Raw genomic sequence first — 15,154 nt, 5'->3', positions numbered from 1 at the left:
ATGCACAAATGAACCCTCACAGCCATGCTGATGTCTCACGATGTGACCATCTGCACCTGCATAGCTATGCAGATGTGAGCTGCGATTTAAAAAAACCCCGCAAAAAAGAGGTGAACAAAGCGACCCCTGCAGCAGTGTAGCACCCACAGGGAGGGGTGGGGCAGCGCCTTGTGTGCGCGCCTGTGCAGGGGCGTGGCCGGGGCATGGTGGGGGCATTCCCAGGCGTTCTGGGGTGGGGCATGGGTGTGGCAGGGGTGGAGGATGCAGGCATACCCCGGGCACAGTTCCTCCTCGCTCCACCCCTGGACTCCTGCCAGGCCATTCACTCACAAGCAGCTGCAACTGGGATTTTTTAAAAGACTCACAAACAGCACTATTCTCAAAAAACCTGGTTTTGGGGGAAATAAAATGGGGCAGACTTGTTTTAGGGGCGAGATCTGTGCGAAGTTCCCCCCCAAAATGATTTTTTACTGATCGACACCCGTGCTTATTGGCCCGTGTAGAAGGGGGCCCCAACCCTGAAATGCTCCAAAGGCTTCACAGAAAAGGATGGTTTTGAAGAAGTGAGATGTTCTGGAAAATAGTTTCAGCCAAAGTGGGCAGCAAAGGAGGAAGGGCAGAGTTATTTGGGAGGGGAGGACACTTTGAAATAGATGAGTGTGCTGGAGCTGAAGGGCCACTGGCAGGCGTGTACTGGGAAAGCAAGGTGAAAGGCTTTGGAAGGTCTTTGCGAGTAAAGACAAAGAGTTAGCACAGAACAAGAAGAAGAAGAAGAAGAGTTTGGATTTATATCCCCCTTTTCTCTCCTGCAGGAGACTCAAAGGGGCTGACAATCTCCTTGCCCTTCCCCCCTCACAACCATCACCCTGTGAGGTAGGTGGGGCTGAGAGAGCTCCGAGAAGCTGTGACTAGCCCAAGGTCACCCAGCTGGCGTGTGTGGGAGTGTACAGGCTAATCTGAATTCCCCAGATAAGCCTCCACAGCTCAGGCGGCAGAGCGGGGAATCAAACCCGGTTCCTCCAGATTCGATACATGAGCTCTTCACCTCCTACGCCACTGCTGCACAAGTTAGCTAATACCCAAATGTAAGGACTGTGTTACCATTCTTTGACGTTTCTTAATCTTCTTTTCCTTGTTTCAAAAGATTAAATTATATCAGCATATCTAATTTTCACCATGGCTCTTTGTGTGGATATTTAAAGCTAGAGATTAGGGTCATGCACAGACATGATAGATTTTTCCCGCAAACCTGAGCAACGCTCATTTGCAGAAAAATCTCAAATTAAAAGGTGGTTAACCCATCAAACGACCGAAGCAGTGTCTATCACTTCAAGAAATGAATGCCCTTAATGGCTCTACAGCTTTGCCAGACTCCAAGCCTTGGTTTCTATCAGGAAATCTTAGTGATTTCCGCAGGGCCTGTAAGACCGAATTGTTCCACCGGGCTTTTGGGGAGGCCAGCCGCAGATAGGATGTCCCTGTGTTGCGTGCTGTACCATCATTGGCACTACCGGTGTGACATCTTTCGGTATTGTCTGTCCCCTCCTGGCCTTGGGACTGGGAGCCATCATTAGTATTATTAATATTGTTTTACTGGGTTTTAGAATGCTGCTTATTCTGAGTTATGTATTTTAACTATTTATCACTTATTTATTGTGCACATTGTGGTTTTGCTGTATACTGCCCAGAGTCCTTCGGGGGTGGGCGGTTTATCTACTTTAAATAATAATAATAATAATAATAATAATAATAATAATAATAATAATAATAATAATAATAATAATAATAATAATAATAATTAAGGAGAAGGAGAAGGAGAAGGAGAAGGAGAAGGAGAAGGAGAAGGAGAAGGAGAAGGAGAAGGAGAAGGAGAAGAAGAAGAGGAGGAGGAGGAGGAGTTTGGATTTATTTAGGAGTTTGGATTTATGTAGGAGACTCAAAGGGGCTTACAATCTCCTTGCCTTTCCCCCCTCACAACAAACACCCTGTGAGGTGGGTGGGGCTGAGAGAGCTCCAAAAAGCTGTGACTAGCCCAAGGTCACTCAGCTGGCGTGTGTGGGAGTGCACAGGCTAATCTGAATTCCCCAGATAAGCCTCCACAGCTCAGGCGGCAGAGCTGGGAATCAAACCCAGTTCCTCCAGATTAGAATGCACTTGCTCTTAACCACTACGCCACTGCTGGAAACTAGAAAAATTGAGGTTATGGTGGTTTCCAGGAGGAGGGAAAGAGGAAATAGTGTGGGGAAGGGATACAAAGGAAAGCATCGTATTCACTTTCAGGTTCCCCACCATACAAATAGTCCACTATAGCTGATACTGCACAACTGGGTCAGACTCTTTTTGTGGAAAGGATGTCAGAGAGAGGGAAGGGAAAAAAGTTGAAGACTGGGGGCAGATGAAGGCTGACTGGTTGGTCAGTGGGAAGGAGAGAAGGAAGCAGAAAGTGAAAGAGGATATAGTTGGGGAAGAGGAAAATGAGATTTCCCCTGCAGTGGGAGTTACAAACTGTGTCCCTTCTGCAGCCCAGTGTCTAGAACTGAGGCAAAACACCCTGGAACATAAAGCTTGGCTTAGAGCCTTCAGATTTTGGCTCCGCCTTCACTACCTGCCATCCGAACGCTCCCTTGTCTCATTGACACTACAAGACACGCAGGCTACCCCTGGTTCTCTCTAATCGAGAGAAAGATTATTTCCATCGGCCTGCCTATTGAATCCTCTACCTAATGTCCTGTTCAGAAGCGTACAATAGGCTCAGAGATCGGCTTTTAGATCTAGAATTTGCAAATTTACATCTAGCAGCCAAACGAACCTGCTCTCCAACACAACTCTTAATTCCATTTGAGCAGAGACGTGCGGCCTACTACCTCCATACTTTAACGAACCCGCACTCAAGGAGAGCCCTTATAATTGCACGTTTTAACGTTATGCCCTCTGCCCTATTAAAGGGTAGGTTCAGCAATTTAGAAAAATCTGCAAGGCAAAACTTGCAAACTTAATGTGGTTGAAACCCTGACCGTTTCCACGCTGGGGGTTGGGTCGGCGTACATGACGCCAACCCAACCGCCCCGGGACCATTTGCATGAACAGTCCCAGAAACTACCGGGAAGACGGCACCATGCCGCGCTGTCGCCCGATCAACTTACCTTCCCAGCGACCATCCGGCGTGTCGCGAGGCCAGGGGACATACCCCCCTGCCCTGCGCGACCGCTCCGAAGTCGCAGGGCAGGGGGGCGTGTCCCCAGGGCTTGGCGATGCGCCGGACGGTCGCAGGGAAGGTAAGTCGATTGGGAAAGGGGGGAGGGATGGCGCCTTCCAGCTGGTGCCGTTCGCCCGGCAGCAGTGGGAAGCCCCTGTTTTCCAAAAACCTCGCTCAGGGAGCGAGGTTGGGAAACAGCGGCTTCGCACCGCTGGGGAGGCGCGAGGGTGGCGCAGCTGCGAAGCAGGTGCGCCTCCCATGCGAACAGCTCCCTGGGGACAGCGTTTTTGCCGTCCCCAGGGCGCTGTATTGGGCCCGTGTGGAAAGAGCCCCTGACTCACCAACTCTTGCACTGCACCAGATTATCTCTATTGTTAAACAACTCAGACCCTGGTCTTTGTGAAGAGGTCACCAATTTTATTGTGGAGATAGTTGAGAGTTCTCAGTAGAACGTACTTGTTCTGCTCCCCGTGGGGCCTTTTTATCTATCATGTATTCATGCATTTGCTCCTGATTTATGTATTTGTTTCTGATTATGCCAATAAAGGCTTATGTATGTAGATTTCCCCTGCAATTGAGAGCCAGCGTGGTGTGGTGGATGAGAGCAGGCAGACTCTAATCTGGAGAACTGGATTTTTGATTTGCCGCTCCTCCACATGAACAGTGGACTCTTATCTGGTGAACTGGATTTGTTTCCCTTTTCCTAGACATGAAGCCTGCTGGGTGACCTTGGGCTAGTCACAGTTCTTCAATACTCTCTCAGTCCTAACTACCTCACAAGGTGTCTGTTGTGCGGAATTGGAAGGAAAAAGAAATCTGTAAGCCGCTTTGAGACTCCTTACAGGAGAGAAAGGCGAGGCATAATAAATCCAAACTCTTCTTTTTCAGGTCCCCATTTGCATTCTCTGTTCTTACTGACTTCTCCATTTCTTCTTCTAGCACTCTTTCACATTCCAATTTAAAAACACATAGATGTTAAGTTAGAGGAGACCTGTGATGGCTGGATTTTCAATTTAACATGACCAACTACATCTTAGCAAAGTCAGAGAAACCCAGTTTACAACTTACCTGTGTGCTGGAAATACATTGCAGTTACTTTATTAAGAAGTCCTATAATTGCATCTATTAGTTCACTTGTCTGAATAGAAAGTATTACAAGGCTTTCATTTTCGGATTTTTCTTTACATCAAGTGATTACCTGTAAACTTCTGTCCTTTATGTCTTGTTGCCTCAAAATTGCACATGTTCACATACACATACATACACCTAGCAGCAACCTGTCTGCAGAGGACTTTGTGGGTAAGCTCAATTTTCTGTTGCTATTTAGATAGTGAAATATATATTCCCCTTAGGAAGTCAAGGTGATCTCCCACCTTTTTGTCTTTGCATCCTGCCTCATAGCCCAACTTGAATAATCTGCTAATATTGGCTAGTTTTCCCACATAGAAATATTTAAATTGATGTTAATTAGACCCTTTCTAGCTTCCATTTCAAATGCCAGCTACAATTTGGTGCCTGGTGAGTTACTTCTTTGGCTGATGGTCTCGTCTGAGTCCAACTAAGAATCTCACATTTTCTTTCTTTTCTCTTTCATCATTTTTAGAAGTTTTCTACTTTTCGCATGCTCTAATTTTCTCAAATGCATCACTTTTTAATTAAAGCTCTATGTTGGGGACATTGCATGCTCTGTTCATCCACATGTCCCTTTGGTCACATTACCCAGATTAAACCCATAAACTTTGCTTATTTTCATAAGAGGGTTAATCAGCTGTCTTAACATTTTGGCTGCAGTTCTGCTAGGTTTGGTTTTGCTAAACAAGTTTGGACTCCAGGCTAGGTTGGGGACATGGATCGGTGATCCATGGCAGGTGTTTAGAAATAATTCTGCATAGGCCCATCATCTCCTTGGTTCCCTTCTACCACTGTCCACATCCCCATCTTTTTTTGTTTTTTACATTGTTTGAAGGGGTTTCTCAATGTATGGTTTTGCTGAATATTGTCTCAGCTTTTTGCCATCTTTTTTGCTTCTCTCAACAGTGAACTAATCATGATGAATCTGTCCGTGGTTTTCCTACACCTGATTCTTAAAAAGATGGCCAATGAGAACATCATAATCCGTTGATTATTTTCCAGTGTGAACTAGCCTTTCCCTAGCACGCTATCTTCTTTTGTTTACCTTAAAAAGTGTAACTGTCAATGAAATTCTATCAAATGATATCCCCTAAAATTTGTTTTATCTAGTCCAAATAGCCCTTCCATCTTTGACAGCCCACATGATGTAGTGCAGCTGTTCTCAACCTGTGGGTCACAACCCCTTTGGGAGTCGAACAACCCTTCCACAGGGGTCGCCTAAGACCATCCAAAAACACATATTTCCAAAGGTCTTAGGAACTGAGACACAAATAATTGTATGGTTGGGGGTCACCACAACATGAGGAACTGTATTAAAGGGTCATGGCATTAGGAAGGTTGAGAACCACTGGTGTAGTGGTTAAGAGCAGTGGACTCTAATCTGGAGAACTGGATTTGATTCCCCACTCTTCCACATGAGCAGCAGACTCTTATCTGGTAAACTGGGTTTGTTTCCCCACTCCTCCACACGAGGCCAGCTGGGAAAACTTTGGGCTAGTCACAGTTTTTCAGAACTCTCTCAGCCCAAAGTGTCTGTTGTGGGGAGACAAAGGGAAAGGAGTCTGTAAGCTGCCTTGAGCCTCCTTTCAGGAGAGAAAGGTGGTGTATAAATCCAAACTCCTCCTCTTCTCTACCATCATTTAGAAGCATTCCTTTAGTTACATCAGTCAACTCTTCAGTGCAGGTGTGTAGCTGCAATGGGGACATCCGGGGCGACTTGTCCCGGGCGCTACCTGTAAGGTCGCAGTTCGACCTTGGAGAGGTTCTCGCTGGAGGTTTTGGCTTAACACCCGGGAAGGGGAATTTTACTGTTTTGGTTATCTTTTACTTGCTTGCTTGCCTGTGTGAAACTCTGTGTGAAAACCTGCCTTATTTATATTCCTTTGGGCGGGAGTCTGTCTGATGCCCTGTATAAGTGGTTGCTTGAGATCTGGGTGTTAGTTCTCCCATTGCCTGTTCCTGACTAAGAATGCCAGCTCAATAAAGAACTTTACACGGTTGCTTTTGACTGGACTTTACTGGTTTGTTACACTGCTGGGGGCCCCATGTAGGCGGTAGATGTGGGCGAGGAACATGCGTGCCAGTTTTGGAGCTGACGGGGGCCCTTTACAGGGAATAAAGTGGGCCTGTTTGGAGAAGAGGTCCACTACTACCCAGACAGCTGTCTTCCCACCGCTGGCTGGGAGGTCCGTGATAAAGTCCATGGAGACATGCCACCATGGAGCGTCGGGGCTAGGGAGGGGTTGTAACAGACCAGGTTGCCTTCCCGTGACATTCTTTGCAGCTGCGCAGGTTGGGCACCCCGCTACGTAATCGGCCACATCCTTGCGGAGGGATGGCCACCAGAACTGCCACTTCGTGTGGTGAAGGGTCTTGACAAAAACCCCGTGCCCCGCTGACTTGGCATTGTGGCAGCCTGCGAGGATTCTCCCACGCAGGTCTGTTGGGACATAAACCTTGCCCCCCTCCACCAAAGGCCTCCCCTATCAGTGAGAGCTCCAGCTTCCCAATCCGTGTCGGGAATGGATGCCGAGTGCATGCGGAGGTCCGCCTCCAGGCCCAGAGGGAGGGTTGGCACAATGCTAGGATCTGAGCTGTGTGTCTTGGCGTGAGATCTGGTAACCGCCTGTAAGCCCAGTTGCAAGGGAGAGAACACAGTCCCTACAGGATGCTCCTCTGCTGGGGAGGAGTCCGGGAGACAGGAGAGCGCATCCGCCAACGGGTTGCTCTTCCCTGGGAAAAAGTTCAGAGTGAAATTGAACCTGGCGAAAAAGTCCGCCCAATGCAGCTGCTTCACAGAGAGTCAGCTGGGAGGCTTCAGGAAAACCAGGTTCTTGTGATCCGTCCAGACCTCGAACAGTAGGAGGGCCCCTTCCAGCCAGTGCCGCCAGGCCTCCAAGGCGCAGCAGATCGCACTCGTCTCCTTGTCCCCAACCGTCCAATTCAGTTCGGACCCAGAGAACTTGCGAGACAGGAAAGCACAGGCATGGAATTTCCCATCCTCCCCCCTCTGTAGTAGGGCAGCCCCCATGGCCACGTCGGATGCGTTGAAGTGTACAATGAATTGTTTGTTTGGGTCGGCATGGGCCAGGATAGGCTCCGTTGTGAATGTGGCCTTCAGGGTTTGGAAGGCCGTCTGACAGGCAGGGGACCAATCGATGGGAGCCCCCAGCCGCCCCTCTCCCGGCCCAGCCCCCTTTGTGCAAAGGAGGTCTGTGAGAGGGAGTGCGATGGATGCAAAGTCTGGTATGAAATCTCTATAAAAATTGGCAAAGCTGAGGAAAGACTGAAGGTGCCTGCGAGTATGGGGGCCAGCCAATTGATGACCGCCTGCTCCTTGCCCGGGTCCATCTCCACCCCCACCCCAAGATTCGATACCCCAGGAAGTCCACCCGGTCCCTGTGAAACTTGCACTTGGAGAGCTTCACGTAGAGCTCCCCAGGGCGCTGTATTTGGCCTGTGCGGAAAGGGCCCAAGTTACTTAGCTTTGTGCTGTGAAAAGTTTTGATTTCCCCTTTCTACATATTAGACCATCACAAAAAAGACAAAACCTTTTTGTTTCCTGGCCAGTTTGTGTCCTGGTATTGTAAGGCTGAAACCACTCAGCCAAAGTCTACTTGAAAGAAAAACTTTATTGAATTGGCTCACTCGAGCTACAGGGTGCTGGAACTGAGGATTCCTTCCTCGGTTCCAGCATTTATTGTAGGTTCGTAGTGGAGGTGGTCCAATCACTTCTCCCTCTTTCTCCCGCCCTTGGCTCCCATTGGCTGACGTGTTCCTGCTTTGGGGCCAGTTCAACATTCTCATACCCATTTTAAACAATAGGAAAGTCAACTCAATGGAGTGGTATTTCCATGCACACACCTAAATATAAAGGAAGTGTATCAAGTCATCCAGTTATAGATCTAAAATACTGAACAATTATGTGTTAATTTTAAGCAGGGAGGTCTTGCCTAGCTGCCAAATTCAAAAGCTGAAAAGTTATGGAGCGTCGGGGCTTATTAAAAGAGCAAACTTTTAAAAAACAAAGTGATTTGCTACAGGCCTCTCCCTCATTTTTATGCCTCTGTGAGCTGCAAATAACTCTTAAAAGATGAAATGTGACAAATATCAAAATTTGGAAACTCAGGCCCCTTCCGCAAACGCAAAATAATGCGTTTTCAAAACACTTTCACAACTGTTTGCAAGTGGATTTTGCTATTCCGCACAGCTTCAAAGAGCATTGAAAGCAGTTTGAAAGTGCATTATTCTGCATGTGCGGAATGAGCCCAAGTTACAATAACTGGTTCTGGAGTGCTTATTTTCTTGTGCAATGAAAGGAAAGGAAATGGGGGGGGGGGGTTGGTGAGGGAGGAAGGGCAAACTCAATTTGATCCAAGAAGCCAGACTGAGCCCCCCCCGGAAAATGTTGGTTGGATGCAAATCCTTTGCCAGGAGTTTGCCATTGACACAAGAAGGTTGTCATCCCTCTCTTGCTATCACATACTATCAGCAAAAGAATTCTACAAATGGAATGGGCCAAATGACGGCTGCGGCATTAGAGTCCCTCCACTGAACTGGAGATCAAGAACTTTTTATAACGCAACTCTCCAAACGGACGTTAAACATGGGACAAAGTGGAAACACATCCAGCAAATGATATTGCCATAAATATTTACTGGGGGCAGGGAGGGAGGGAGGAGAAAGATGTGGTCATTTCAAGTGATCAACACAGCTCCCTTTTAAATATTTATTATATACAATAGTCAAAACAGCCATCCACGCAATACTGTACTTTGTACCCCCCCTTTTTTTTCCATTTTACATCACCGTAATCACCTAATAAATATTTAAATGGACTCATTTGTTGTAACTATAAAAGAACCGTGCAACCTTGCTGTCATCGAGACGCATAAGCGGCGGCGGAGTCAATGAAATTTCAACAGTCACTTAATACTGCAAGCCACAAGCCTTTGCCCGAAACCTGCCAGCGACTGTCTGCCAGGAAGCTACCCCAGCAACTACCACCGCCTCCTCCTCTATCCCAGGACACGAGATTCATTATGAATGCAAGCATTGCTGCTCTAATTAGGCCTGGGAGAGGTTTAACAACCGTGCTACAGTCTTGCCGAGGACAAATATAAAAATAAACCCTTGTTTGAATCAGCAAGGTGAAGGGAGAAGGCCTCGAAGCCCTAACGTCTGACCAGGAGCGAAACAGCCCTAATCCACAGTGAGGTTATTTTGCTTCATGAACTGCGAGTGCGTTCATCTGCAGGAGGTCCCTCTGTAAAATGAATTATAGTAAGCTATATGTGATAATTAACCATGCATTAGCAAATATCTCCAAACAGGGGGGCTTCTGTTTTCTCTGTATTTTGACTAATAAAAGCATGAATTTGTTCAACAAATGATCATTTAGGCTGGGGAATGTTAAGCGTATTGGAAGAACACAGTAAGCAATAGAACACTGTAGGAGGACTAAGAATTTCCTTATACAAACAGGCTGTTTAATAGGCTGGCTCCATACTACGTTATTCACAGCACTAAGAAACCACAGTGTTGGGAAGACAAATACAATATACATTTAAAATAAAATCAACCTTGTACTCTTATTTACTTTAAAAATGTTCCATATGTGACAATTAAGAAAAAAAACCCTAAAACTGTGCTAATTAAAGAAAAAAGAAAGAAAAACCAGGCAATGGTAGAAACCCAGAGTAAACATTTTTGGAACATAAACAGATAGAGTAATTTCCATCATCTTCACTGTGAGCCGTAATTAACCAAAGTGGTTTTTTAATAATCGCTGACACAAGGCCTGTGTGTACCAAGGATAAGAGCGACGTCATGAGAAGAGATTAGAGTCACATGATTATACATAGTCAACTTATATTAAAAACACCACAAGGCATTAGTTTCGTTTGGACAAAAAGAAGTACTTCTTTACTCCGTGAGCAATTAAATTGTAAAATTCCCCGCCAAAGATGTAGTGATGGAGAGCATCGATGTCTTTAAAGGGGGATTAGAAAAATTCACGGAGGGTGGGTTTATTAAGGGCCACCACTAAAGAGAAACTCCAAATTCACAGGGTTATGAATACTAATGCTAATAAGCTACAACAGGGGAAGGTGTTGGCCTCTAGGCCCTGTTTATTGACCCTCCCTGATGATCGAATGGTCACTGTGTAAAACAGGATGTTAGATTAGATCATAGGTGTCAAACTCGTGGCCCTCCAGATGTTATGGACTACAGTTCCCATCATTCCCTGCCAGCATCATGCCAGCAGGAGATGATGATGATGATGATGATGATGATGATGATGATGATGATGATGATGATGATGATGATGATGATGATGATGATGATGATTTATTAAATTTAATAGACTGCCCTACCCCCGAAGGGCTCAGGGCGGTTTACAAAACAATCAACATTTGAATATAGCAAATAGTTTCAATTAAAACAATAAATAAATTAAACATTAAAACACTAGAAGCAGTGATGATGGGAACTGTAGTCCATAACATCTGGAGGGCTGCGAGTTTGACAGCTGTGGATTAGATGAACTACTGGTCTGATCCAGTTCTTAGAGTGTGTATGTATATATAAAACCTGGTGTTATTTGAACAGCAAAAGACCCCGGCGCATTTCCATAATTTCCATAATTTCTGCCTAGGGAGCATGAATTTCTCCTCTTCCCTCTTCCACCACAAACCTGGGTTACAGTTGAAGGAGGCAGGGAGGTAAATCAATCATACTCCATAGATGGAAATTCTTCCATCTGTATAAATGCTCCTGTGGTTCCAAGCTATTTATTTCACGCCACTGCATGCCAAAGAAATGGGCAGTGTTGCTATAAAGGAGGAGGAGCAGGAGGAATTTGGATTTGCACCCTACTTTCCTCAATTGCGAGGAGTCTCAAAGGGGCTCACAAACTCCTTTCTCTTCCTTTCCCCACAATAGACACCTTGTGAGGTAGGCAGGGCTGAGAGAGTTGTGAATGAACTGTGACTAGCCCAAGGCCACCCAGCAGGAATGTAGGAATGGGGAAACAAATATGAGGCAGAAAAACCCTTTCCTCCAAAATACGTCAGTTGAGTAGTCTGATAGGATACAACATTTTTGGAAAGTCTGCCTGATTTACACATGGCGTAGGAGGTTAAGAGCTCATGTATCTAATCTGGAGGAACCGGGTTTGATTCCCAGCTCTGCCGCCTGAGCTGTGGAGGCTTCTCTGGGGAATTCAGATTAGCCTGTACACTCCCACACACGCCAGCTGGGTGACCTTGGGCTAGTCACAGCTTCTCAGAGCTCTCTCAGCCCCACCTACCTCACAGGGTGTTTGTTGTGAGGGGGGAAAGGCAAGGAGACTGTAAGCCCCTTTGAGTCTCCTACAGGAGAGAAAGGGGGGGGATATAAATCCAAACTCTTCTTCTTCTTCTATATATATTTTTAAAAACTGGCATTGTTCATCATATGTGGTTAGCATTACATGGACTCATTAACAATACTGGTCTCATCTATAGCAGATAAACAGAATGTGGAACTGACTGCCGATCAGTGCACGCCAGGTGTACTGTCACTGTGCTTTTCCACGCAATTCATTTAAAATGTTTTGAAGCAGTGAATAAAATGTTTCCTCTGTGGAGTTCCACATTGTCTTTACCTCAAAATGTTTTATTTCCAACCTCAAAACATTTCAAATGAATCCCCTTTTAAAACAATTCTCTGGCTGAAACATTTTGAAAACTTCTTCAGTGGCTGTGCAATCTACTGACTACATTTCCTACACTTCTCTGCTTCCCTGAACTTCCTCCTTGTGCCATTTTTTGAACTCACTCAGTTCCCCCTCACCTGTTTATTTGCAGGGCAGGGGGAAAGGGAGGGACCCATCATTTATTCTAGCCAGTATGCCCATCCACCATGGGGGGAGGGAGGTGGTCATGGCCCACCCAACCAGAGGAAAGGAATGGAGGGGGGAAGGGCACGGATTTATGGCTCATTCCGCACATGCAGAATAATGCACTTTCAAACTGCTTTCAGTGCTCTTTGAAACTGTGTGGAATAGCAAAATCCACTTGCAAACAGTTGTGAAAGTGGTTTGAAAACGCATTATTTTGCGTGTGCGGAAGGGGCCTATGTCATCTGGAGATCAGTTGTAATTACAGATCTCCAGGCCCCATTTGAAGGGTGACATCCCTGCTGATCTTACGGGGGTCAAGCTGCTTGTGCTCCTAATTCCAATGGCATTTACACACTAATAGCTTGAATTGCAGAATCGCAACTCAGGTTATGTTGTGTCAGGCCTGCGCCATTCTCGGCCTGTCAGTTCGCACGTCTGCATCAAGGCCACCACAGACCCAGCCGTTATTGCCCGAGGCAAAGGAGGCCTCTCCCCCCACCCCCACTCACATGTAACTAGTTAATAGAACTTGACCATCCACTCTTATCTGCCTGTCTGTAAACAATTCTTCTGTTCCCACCATCCTTTATAATGCTGATATTATGGGAATGCAGCAGGATTATGGGTTGAACCAAACTGTAACTTACAGGTACCTACCAGAGGTCAGAGAGCCCAAGCCTTGGGCTGACATGGTTCCAATAAAGCTCTTGAAACCTTCTTGAGTCTCGTTTAATGACCCGAGTAACAGACCCTAACATGTTGTCATGTATCGTTTGCAAGAGAGAATAAAGCAAGGTCTTGTTGAAACCAGAGTGTACCAAAGGAATTATTGCATTAAAGATGTAGGACTCTGGAATATGATATTGCACAAAGAAAGTTGATTTTAAAATGGTATAGAACTCCCCAACAACTTTCATATATGGTTAAGGGATTATCCCCAAAATGTTGGCACTGTGGAGACCAAGATGCACATTATAGCCATATGTGGATTGAATGCAAAGAAGTAAAAAGATTCTGGGAAAAGGCATTGCTATGGATAGAGAAATTGGTGAAAAATAAAGTGGAATTAAGAAATGATCTATTATTTATGGGAATAATTGATGATGAAAAAATAGATATACAATATAAAAATATGTATAAAACATTGATTAGAGCAATACATGCAGTGATAGTGTTTGGATGGAAAGATAAGAAAAAATGGACGATTCAGAAATGGTTGGAATATATATGGGAACAAGTGACATTAGACATTTTTGAAATATGGTCAAAGAATAAAACATGGCAAGAAAAAAACAGAATGAAACAATGAAGATATGGACAAGTTATGAGAATTGGATGAAGGAGACGGGATATGGATGAGAAGACAACAACGAATGAACTTACTGCTGTTTGGTTCAAGAAAAGTAACACATAATATTAGGGGAGGGTGGGAGGAAAAAAGGGAAAATGTATTGTTTGGAAATTATATCAGAAAGATGTAAATAGAATTGATTATTTCAAACTATACAATACAAATATTTTTTAAAAAAAGAATATGATATTGCACAGTCACTTTTAAAACCTTGGAAAAAACACGGCAAGTAAACCAAAGGAAACGATCAATGAACCGGGATAGCCTAATCCCGAACAAGAAACTTGCCATAACTCAAGCAAGCGTATTCAATGATGACACTATATTCACTATAACAATTATATTAGTCAATTCAATAGACATAAATCAGTGCAATAATAGCAGAAAAAGGTATAGCATAAAGTTCATTCATATTCATTTAAAGTTCATTGAGTGAAAAAAAACTGCGGTGTGATCTCAGTCCACACAGCGCAAAACCAATATGGAAAGTCAATAAAGCTGATACTTATCAGCAAAGTGGTAGGATGATAAAATCCACGCATGCGTGGATAAGTATCAGCTTTATTGACTTTCCATATTGGTTTCTTGCGACAATGAACTGAATCCTACATAATTTACTCAGTGAACTTTAAATGTGAATATAGTAATGGCTTTACTACTACTACCTTTATCTGCTATTATTACACTGATTATGTCTAATAATTGACTAACTGCACTGCTATTATAGTGAATCATCGAATGAATCATCGCTTCCTGAATAACAGCAAGTTCACTTTTAAAACCTTGCAGTAGTGGAGGCTGAGGTGGGAGGCTGAAGCTTGCAACCAGCTGCTGCGCCCCTCCCCTCAGCTCAACGTCCATCAGCGTTGGTCCTGCTGCCTCAACCTCCAGGGCAGTGAGTTGTTCCACTTTTGGCGAGCACACGTGTGCTGGTTTGTCTGCGCCGGGGGCGGGGAAGTGGAAGAAAGGAAAGATAAGCAGGCAGATGGAACCCTCTCCCCGCCACCAGTGCACACGTGTGCGAGAGTGTGTGATTGGGGAGGGGGGTGGATCTTGGGTTGCTCCCCCCCACTTAACATCCACTGGTGGTGGCCCTGGCTGCCTCATCAATGGAGGTTGAGGAGGGAGCAGCAGCAGCTGGCAGCAAGGCATGGGCCCACCGGCTGCTGCGCCCCCCCCCCCAGCTCAACCTCCATTGGCTGGATGGGGCAGCAGCCAGTGGGCCCGCCCACAGCTTATGGCCCCAAGCGAGCAGGCTTTTAACAACCGATTCAGCCTAACCGGGCTGAACCAGTTGAATCCTACCACTGGAGTAACTTTTGTACATTTTATTAAGTTTTTGTGGCGTAAGGTACATCTTAATTTTTCTCACCCGACTTCAAAGCTCTCAGTATTGTTTTCTCTGCTGCGCATACCCACCACTTTTTGTCGCGTTGGTGATTCTTTGTCCCACCCAATATTTGCTGAATGTTTCCCACAGATAGTTCCTCAGGTGGCATCATATTTATTTATTTGTTTGTTTATTTATTTATTTTATTTCTTAGGTTTCTATACCACCCCATCCCCGAAGGGCTCTGGCTGGCATTTCAGT

This window comes from Sphaerodactylus townsendi, linkage group LG03, assembly GCF_021028975.2.
Source record: "Sphaerodactylus townsendi isolate TG3544 linkage group LG03, MPM_Stown_v2.3, whole genome shotgun sequence".
Classification (NCBI taxonomy): Eukaryota; Metazoa; Chordata; class Lepidosauria; order Squamata; family Sphaerodactylidae; genus Sphaerodactylus; species Sphaerodactylus townsendi.
Note: the sequence above shows the minus strand (reverse complement) of the source record.